Source organism: Furipterus horrens, unplaced genomic scaffold (genome assembly GCF_987537825.1).
Source record: "Furipterus horrens unplaced genomic scaffold, mFurHor1.1.pri manual_scaffold_17, whole genome shotgun sequence".
Classification (NCBI taxonomy): domain Eukaryota; kingdom Metazoa; phylum Chordata; class Mammalia; order Chiroptera; family Furipteridae; genus Furipterus; species Furipterus horrens.
Window position 1 is genome coordinate 28,892,626 of NW_028327187.1, and position 9,369 is coordinate 28,901,994.

Here is a 9,369-nt window from a genome sequence, read left to right on the forward strand (position 1 = left end):
ACTTTTTGAAGCAAAAGAAGCTTTCCACTTGGTTTTAAGTGGAACTTTGTTGAACAATTTAGACTCAGAACCTTAGGGCTGAGAAAGACCTTAGATGTTATGTTGTCCTGTCTGTTTCCCCACTTCCGAGGAGAGCTTTTTATCATTTATGGCATAGACTCCACTTCTTGATAGCTCTCCCAGTTAGAAAGTTCTCCACGATGGAGACAAAACCGACTATTTTGCAACTTTAACCCATTATTAGCTTTCCTGAGGGACACATTGGAAATCTATCTGCCACTGCTTGCCAGTCCTTTCATATGCTTGAAGGCTGTTAGCATGTACATACAACATTATCCTTGTTCAGGTTAAACTTTCCTAGTACTTTCAATTGCTTTTTATTTGACCAGGTTTCTAGATCACCTCACAATTATGGTCATTCTTCTCTAGCCATACCATGGTTGTGAATGACTCATGAACATGGACAATGGAGAGAGAATTGACTGTGGGAGAGAGGTATGGGCTGGGTGGAGAGGGTAAAAGGGAAAACATTAGGACAATTTCCATAAATGGAAAAAAATACTTACATTGTACCTGGGCCTAATTATTCCAGATATATGTTATTTCTTTATACTTTTAGACCTTAGGTTTAGAAGCTAGGAATGAGGGAGGCTAAGAGGAACAAATCTTCAGAAAATATAAGATCCTATTTTCCATTTAAGAGCTGTATATAATCAGGGAAAATGAGAAAAACTGCATTACTCAGAAAGAGAGCTTTCTGTGATACCCTATGAAGCATTGAATGCTCTTTAAAATTGACTTATTGACGTTGAGAGTGAGCATAATAAACTCAGCACAGACATGATCAAGAAATGTGGCCTATGTAAAAAACCTAATTGGTACTCACTGAATCCCTCAAATGAGATATGTTATCCCAGTAGGCAGGTTTATGGAAAGAGCATTACAAAAAGCCACCCATTGCCACTTATTGCACAAGCTGAAGTGAAACTCTCAGCATCCAACACAAGACATACAGACCATATTCATGTTCATCCCAAACTTCTATAGCTTTATCATCATTATCTATGTCTGGACACTGATACTTGGTGTTCAGATAATTGCTATTCAAGATTCTCAATAAACAAATGTTTGTGAGGTTGCTGGACTTGGTAAATTATCCTTGTTTGTGCCATACTCTTCCAACCATTGTTAATATAATGAGAATTGTTTGCATGACATCAATGTAACCTGGCAACCAAAGAGAATGCACTGGAATACACATGCATAAACAATGACGACTTCACTGTAATAGTCAGTGGGGATGGTAGATGCTGTCAAGTGAGCATGTGTACTGTGTGGCCATCGCATTCAAAATGACTGAGTAGAGCAATAAATATGCATCAAATTCTGTGTTAAGCTTGAAAATCCCTCTGAAGAAATTCTTCAGATGATTCAGAAGGTCTCAGCTATGGGCAACTGGTGATTGGCAGCTTCATTGTGACAGTGCGCCTGCTCATGCTTTTTTGCAAAGCATCAAATCACCCAGGTGACTCAGCCTCCCTACAGCCCAGATTTGGCACCCTGTAACTTCTGGCTTTTCCCAAAAATAAAATTACCTTTGAAAGGGAAAAGATTTCAGACCATTGAAATATGACGGAGCAGTTCCCGCCATTGGCGGCAGTTAGGATGTTTATGCAATGGCATAACGTAAAGACGCGTTGGTTGGGGGGAAGGTTCTAGAAAAGCAGCGGCAGCAGCTCTAGCGGCAGTAGCAGCAGCACCGGCTTGCCGTGTGGAGGTTCCTTTAGCGTTGTTGTTTCTCCAGCGGCGGCAGTTCTCACTACAGTGCCAGGACGAGTCCGGCTCGCGTTCGACTGCGGAGAGCTGTCTCATCTCGCTCGGCTGTGGGAAATCGGGCTGAAGCGACTGAGTCCGCGATGGAGAGAGAAAAGGAACAGTTCCTTAACTCTTTATTGGTGGCTTGAGCTTTGAAACCACAGAAGAAAGTTTGAGGAACTACTACGAGCAATGGGGGAAATTTACAGACTGTGTGGTAATGAGAGACCCTGCAAGCAAAAGATCAAGAGGATTTGGTTTTGTAACTTTTTCATCCATGGCTGAGGTTGATGCCACCATGGCTGCAAGACCTCATTCAATTGATGGGAGAGTGGTTGAGCCAAAACGTGCTGTTGCAAGAGAGGAATCTGGAAAGCCAGGGGCTCATGTAACTGTGAAGTTGTTTGTTGGTGGTATTAAAGAAGACACTGAGGAGCAGCATCTTAGAGATTACTTTGAGGAATAGGGAAAAATTGATACCATTGAGATGATTACTGATAGGCAGTCTGGAAAGAAAAGAGGCTTTGGATTTGTTACTTTTGATGACCATGATCCCGTTAATAAGATTGTGTTGCAGAAATACCATACCATCAATGGTTATAATGCAGAAGTAAGAAAGGCTTTGTCTAGACAAGAAATGCAGGAAGTTCAAAGTTTTAGAAGTGGAAAAGGAGGCAACTTCGGTTTTGGAGACTCCCGCGGTGGTGGTGGAAATTTTGGACCAGGACCTGGAAGTAACTTTAGAGGAGGATCTGACGGCTATGGAAGTGGTCGTGGATTTGGGGATGGCTATAATGGGTATGGCGGAGGACCTGGATATGGCAACCAGGGTGGGGGCTACAGAGGTGGTTATGACAACTATGGAGGAGGAAATTATGGAAGTGGAAATTATAATGATTTTGGACATTATAACCAGCAACCTTCTAACTATGGTCCAATGAAGAGTGGAAATTTTGGTGGTAACAGGAACATGGGTGGACCATATGGTGGGGGAAACTATAGTCCTGGAGGAAGTGGAGGAAGTGGGGGCTATGGAGGGAGAAGCCAATATTGAGCTTCTTCCTATTTGCCATGGGCTTCACTGTATAAATAGGAGAAGATGAGAGCCCAGAGGTAGCAGAACAGCTTCAGGTTATCAAAATAACAATGTTAAGGAAACTCTTATCTCAGTCATGCATAAGTATGCAGTGATATGGCAGAAGACACCAGAGCAGATGCAGAGAGCCATTTTGTGAATGGATTTGATTATTTAATAACATTGCCTTACTGTGGAGGAAGGATTGTAAAAAAAAATGCCTTTGAGACAGTTTCTTAGCTTTTTAATTGTTGTTTATTTCTAGTGGTCTTTGTAAGAGTGTAGAAGCATTCCTTCTTTGATAATGTTAAATTTGTAAGTTTCAGGTGACATGTGAAACCTTTTTAAAGATTTTTCTCAAAAGTTTTAAAAAAGCTATTAGCCAGGATCATGGTGTAATAAGACATAAAACGTTTTTTCCTTTAAAAAAAATTTAAGTGCGTGTGTAGAGTTAAGAAGCTGTTGTACATTTATGATTTAATAAAATAATTCTAAAGGAAAAAAAATATGATGGAGCAGCTGATGATGATTGGGAGAACTGTGTGAGGTCTCACGGTGCATACTTTGAAGGGTACTGAGGCACCATTGTGCAATGTACAGTGTTTCTTGTATTTTGTATCTTCTTCAATAAATGACTCTATTTTTCATATTACATGGCTTGATATTTTCTGGACAGACCTTATATTTATTGAGTACCTGTTGTGTTCAAAGTACTATGTTAGCCACCTCAGGGGATACAATGTCTAATGAGAGGACTAGGTCAAGTGCAAACATAACTATAGATGATGCCAGAATATGACAAGGACTTTAAAAGGAATACATACTCCTATGCGATTTCAGATTAAAACAAGATCAGAACTGATTGGGGGATCAAGGAAGGCTTAAGAGAGAAGAATAGGCACAGCTTTAAAAAAAAAGCAGAAAAAAGGTTTGTTGAAGTGAAGTGGGGTGGTAGTGGTACATTTCTTAATAAAAGAGTAACAAATTAAGTAGGTCTCCAAGTCTCTCCCTCAAAAGAATCTTCTTAAATATTGATTTTATAGATTCATACTTTCTTCCTCTCTTATTTTTTCAATAATTGACATTGTTTAATATATATTTTTAAAGTAGTGTTTCAAAAAATGTGGTATGTACATTGTTACCCCCAAGTATATAGGTGATATTGATATGTGGCATACAGGTCAGTGTTTTCTATTTTAATAGTCATGTGTTCAATTAGATACATAGTTGCAAAATGTTACAACTCATTTATCAACCCCATGATTTTGTGGATATTGTGGCTTAAGATGTGTAAAAAGTAAACAAGGGACTTGATTGAAAGAAAATATGGAATTGGTAATCAGGTTTAAGTAACTCTTTTTCCTAGCTACAAGCATATTTTGGATTATTTGAAAATATTTGAAAAAACTATAAAGTCTATGACAATGAAAATTAATGCAAATTTGTACTCCAAATGAAAGATACCATTTCTACTCATTAGTGTGCTCATAAGATTTTATATTAAATAGATGTATGGTATGGGAAAAACAGTTATGAAGGAAATGCAATTTTCAGTCACATTTTTCCTAAACTCCCTTAGTGCAAGACTCAATATTTGGTAGGAACAAGGCTACCCAGTAATGAACTATTTTCTATTCAAGCAAGTCAAATATTCATTTCTCATTAATAATTTAATGTGACAAATTTATTACCTTGAAGGTGCTGCAAGTCAATTAGACAATGGGAAATTGTGTCTTCCTCTCAGCCCATTTAATTGGCTTCCAAGTGTGACATTCAAAACCTTGACTTTTAATGTGAACTTTATTATATGAACTGGGTTTGACACTGGACATGCTTTACTAACCATCAGAGGTTGGGGGCTCTAGAGCCTTCAGAAAATCCTGGTCAATCATTGCTGACATTTTACTGTAAAATATCATGGCCTGGTTATTTAGTGTCACTGTTGCTGATGCTGGACATGGAGAAACAGTCTTTGAGATCTTTTTGAAGTGTATACATTTGTGACATTTGCATATTTATCTTTGATGAAATCTCATAATTTTCAAAATGAAGGGGCTGGACTAGTTTAGGTTTTCCGAAAGTGTGGTATATGTGCCACCAGTAAGATATTTAAATTATTTTAAGTATAACTATATTAATTTCATTAATTAATTTATTACTACTATGTTAATGAAACAAACATTGAAATAAAAATATCAATCTGTGTACATTAAAATCATAAATGTTAATATAAAAATATTAATCTATACTTCCTAAAAGGCTTCATATAACTAGCACAAAGACCCATGATTTTATAGATATTTTAGCATAGAATGACTAAAAAAGATATTTAAATAAAAGTTAGTTTAAAAATATTGAATAAATAATAGTTCTGTTGATAATGCATGGAAATTCATATTATTGGCAATTCATGAATATGGAAAGAATTGTGAAGGTGGATATGGATGTCTGAATTAGGGGACCACTGCAATCAATGTGTGAGCAAGATTGTCTTTACACATTAGGTAGAATTGATAGGTGCTATAAAAGGCATCAGAAGTTCTCCACAATCTAAAGGGCTCTCCTACATCAACCTGTCTGAGGGAATCTCCATCATCTGGCACTTTAAGCATCTTACCCTAAGGCTCTTTCCAAGGAAATTTGTATTTAATTGTGTCAAAACATTATGTCACATAAAAAGATACCAATATATCATTACCTATGTTTGGGTAGGATACCTTGAAAGGAGACCCTTTTCTTTCAGGACCCCAGGCTATTGCTTAAATTATTACATTCACTCAGACAGGTTTTCCTTTAAGAAACCATACAGGCACACCTCATTTTATTGCACTTTTGTTTTATTGAACTTTACAGATACTGTTTTTGATTTTTGTTTTTTTTACAAATTGAAGGTTTGTGGCAGTCCTCCATTGAACAAGTCGATCTGCACCGTTTTTTTCAACAACACTTGCTCACTTTGTGTCTCTGTGTCACATTTTGGTAATTCTCACCATATTTCAAAATTTTCATTATTATTATAACCCAGGCATGTGTCCTGACTGGGAATCAAACCAGTGATCTTTTGCTTTGCAGGCTGTCACTCAATCCACTGAACCACACCAGCCAGGACCTTTGATGCTATTATTGTATTAATAATTATTTTGGGGCACCATAAACAGCACCCATATAAGACATAAAAGTTAATCAATAAATGTGTGTGTTATGATTGCTACACTTTCCACATATCTCTCCCTTTTCTCAAGCCTCCCTACACTCTGAGACAAAACAATATTGAAATTAGGCCAATTAATAACCTTACAATGGCCTCTGAGTGTTCAAGTGAAAGGAAGAGTCACATGTCTCTCATATTAAATCAAAGCTAGAAATGATTAAGTTTAGTCAGAAAGGCATGTCAAAAGCTGAGACACGCTGAAAGTTAGGCATCTTTCACCAGATGGTTACCCAAGTTGTGAATGAAAATAAAAACCTTTTAAAGGAAATCAAAAGTGCTACTCTGTGAACACATGAGTGATAAAAAAAGAGAAACAGATTTATTGTTGATATGGAGAAAGTTTGAGTAATCTGGATAGATCAAGCCAGCCAGAATATTCACTTAAGCCAAAGTATAATCCAGAGCAAGGACCTAACTCTCCTCAATTGTATTAAATATGAGAGAAGTGAGGAAGCTGCAGAAGGAAAATTTGAAGCTAGCAGAGTTTGTTCATTAGGTTTTAGGAAAAAAGCCATCCTTATACATACAAGTACAAGATGAAAGCAGCAAGTTATAATGTAGAAGCTGCAGCAAGTTATTCAAAAGATTTAGCTAAGATAATTGATGTAGATGGTTATACTAAACAATGTATTTACAATTTGAACAAAACAGACTGTATTGGAAGAAGATGCCATCTCGGACTTTCATAACTAGAGAGAAGAAGTCAATGTTTGGCTTCAAAGCTTCAGAGGACAGGTTGAATCTCTTGATAGGGGCTAATGCAGCTGGTGACTTTATGTTGAATCCAATGTTCATTTATTATTCACAAAATTCTAAGGCCCTTAAGAATTAAGCAAAACGTACTCTTCCTGAGCTCTACCAATAGAAAAACAAAACCTGGATGACAGCATATCTCTTTACAACACAGTTTACTAAATATTTTAAGCTCACCATAGAGGCCTACTGCTCAGAAATAAAATTCTTTTCAAAATAGTACTCTTCATTGACAATGCACCAGTCACTCAAGTACTGTGATGGAGATATGTACAAGGAGATTGATGTTGTTTTCATCCTGCCAACACAGCATCCATTCTGCAGTCCATGGATCAAGGAATGTTTTTGACTTTCAAGTCTTATTATTTAAGAAATGTATTTCATAAGGCTACAGCTGTTATAGCTAGTGATTCCTCTGATACATTCATGTAAAGTAAGTTGAAAACATTTTGGAAAGAATTTACCATTCTACCTGCCATTTAAGAATATTGGTGACTTGTGGGAAGAGGTAAATAGTCATATTAACAGGAGTTTGGAAGAAGTTAATTCCAACTGGCATGAGTGACTTTGAGGGGTTCAAAACTTCAGTTGAGGAAGTAACTGCATATGTTGTAGAGATAGCAAGACAACTAGAATTATAAATGGGACCTGAAAATGTAACTGAATTTCTTCAATCTCATAATAAAACTAATGGATGAGGAGATGGTTCTTATGGAGGAACAAAGAAAGTGGTTTCTTGAGATGGAATATACTCCTTGTGAAGATGGTATGAAGATTGTTGAAATGACAACAAAGAATTTAGAATAATAAATAAACTTAACTGATAAACAGTGGCAGGTTTGAGAGGACTGATTCCAGTTTTGAAAGGTTTTTTATGGAAACCTCTGTACTGTTTTCCATAGTGGCTATATGAATTTACATTACCAACAGCAGTATATGAGGGTTCCTCTTTCTCCACAACCTCTCCAAGAAGTGTCCTTTAATAGATGATTGGATAAAGAAGATATGGTACATATATACAATGGAACACTGCTCAGCCACAATGTTGTATGTCAACTGTAATAGGAAAATAAATAATTTTAAATAAAGATGAAATACTGCCATTTACAGCAACATGGGTGATCTCGAGAATATCATGCTAGACTTCCGGCCAAGATGGAGGCTTAGACTGACACACTCGGTCTCCCTCTACAACTAGAAAGAAATACAACTACCTGAAAACAAAAGATAACTAGAAATTCCAGAAACTAGAACTACATAGAAGCCCAACATACAACGTTATAAACCAGCAGTACTTGTTGGACAGGTAGAAGAGCAGTAATCAGGCGGTGCTGTTTACGGTAGCACCAGGGACAGCGGCAGGGATAGCAATCCCAGCTGCAGTCGAGCCCCGACAGCTTGCGACCCCAACGCTGGGAAAGGCAGCCCCCGCATTGCCTCAGATGGTGAGGCCCAGAGAGTGGGAGAATGGATCCCGATCTCCCAATGGAGAATAACAGCAGGAATCCATCTTGGGCCCCCGCCCCCACACAAAGCACCACAGCACCACGAAAAAGATAGCGGATCGCCATGGGCCACCGGGTTGTGATGAGTACAGAGGCTCCACCCCCTATAGCCTGCCCAAGAAGCAAAGCAAAACACAAATGTGTCAAAATGAGGCAGACAACTATAGAAATACAGGTGATGCAGCTCACCAGGCAACAGATGAAGAATCTGACAGATGAATAAATAAGAAACCTTTCAGATACTCAATTCAGAGTTATAGTCATTAGGTGGCTTACAGAATTAACAAAAGATTTGGAACAAGATGAGAAAGGATTGAAAGCCACTCATACTGAAAAGAACGAAAACACATATGAGACAAGTGGTGAGGAAATAAAATACAGAGACCAAATCAACAAATCAGAATGTAGGGAAGGAACAAACAGTCAACCAGTGTGGAAAGAGGGAACAGAAAACAAGGAAAGTGAGGAGAGGATCAGAAACCTCTGGGACAGCTGTAAGAGATTGAACATATGGATTATAGGATTGCCAGAGGGTGAAGAAGAATTAGAAATTGAAAAATTATGTGAAAAAGTAATGAAGCAGAACTTCCCAAACTTGGGGAAGGAAATAGGCTTACAGGTCCAGGAAGCACAGAGAGTTCCAGAAAAACTGGACCCAGGGAGAACCACTCTAAGACACATTATAATCAAATTGTCAAAAATTAAAGATAAAGAGAGAATCTTAAAAGCAGCAAGAGAGAAGGAAAGAATCATGTACAAAGGGGTCCCAATTAGACTGTCAGCTAATTTCTGAAGGGAGACCCTGCAGGCAAGAAGGGACTGGCAATAAATGTTCAAAGTAATGAAAACCCAAAACCTACAGCCACGAATACTCTATCCAGCGAAATTGTCATTCAGAATAGAAAGGCAGAGAAAGTGCTTCCTGGACAAAATAAAACTGAAAGAGTTTGTTAGATCCGAACCACTATTATATGAGATGTTAAAGGGACTGGTTTAGGAGAAGAAGGATC

General features: G+C 37.8%; 1 pseudogene; it reads left to right on the forward strand.

Annotated features, from left to right (window-relative positions):
• The first annotated feature begins 1,730 nt into the window (after positions 1-1,730).
• Positions 1,731-3,390, forward strand: LOC149990764 (heterogeneous nuclear ribonucleoproteins A2/B1 pseudogene; annotated as a pseudogene).
• Positions 3,391-9,369: the final 5,979 nt, after the last annotated feature.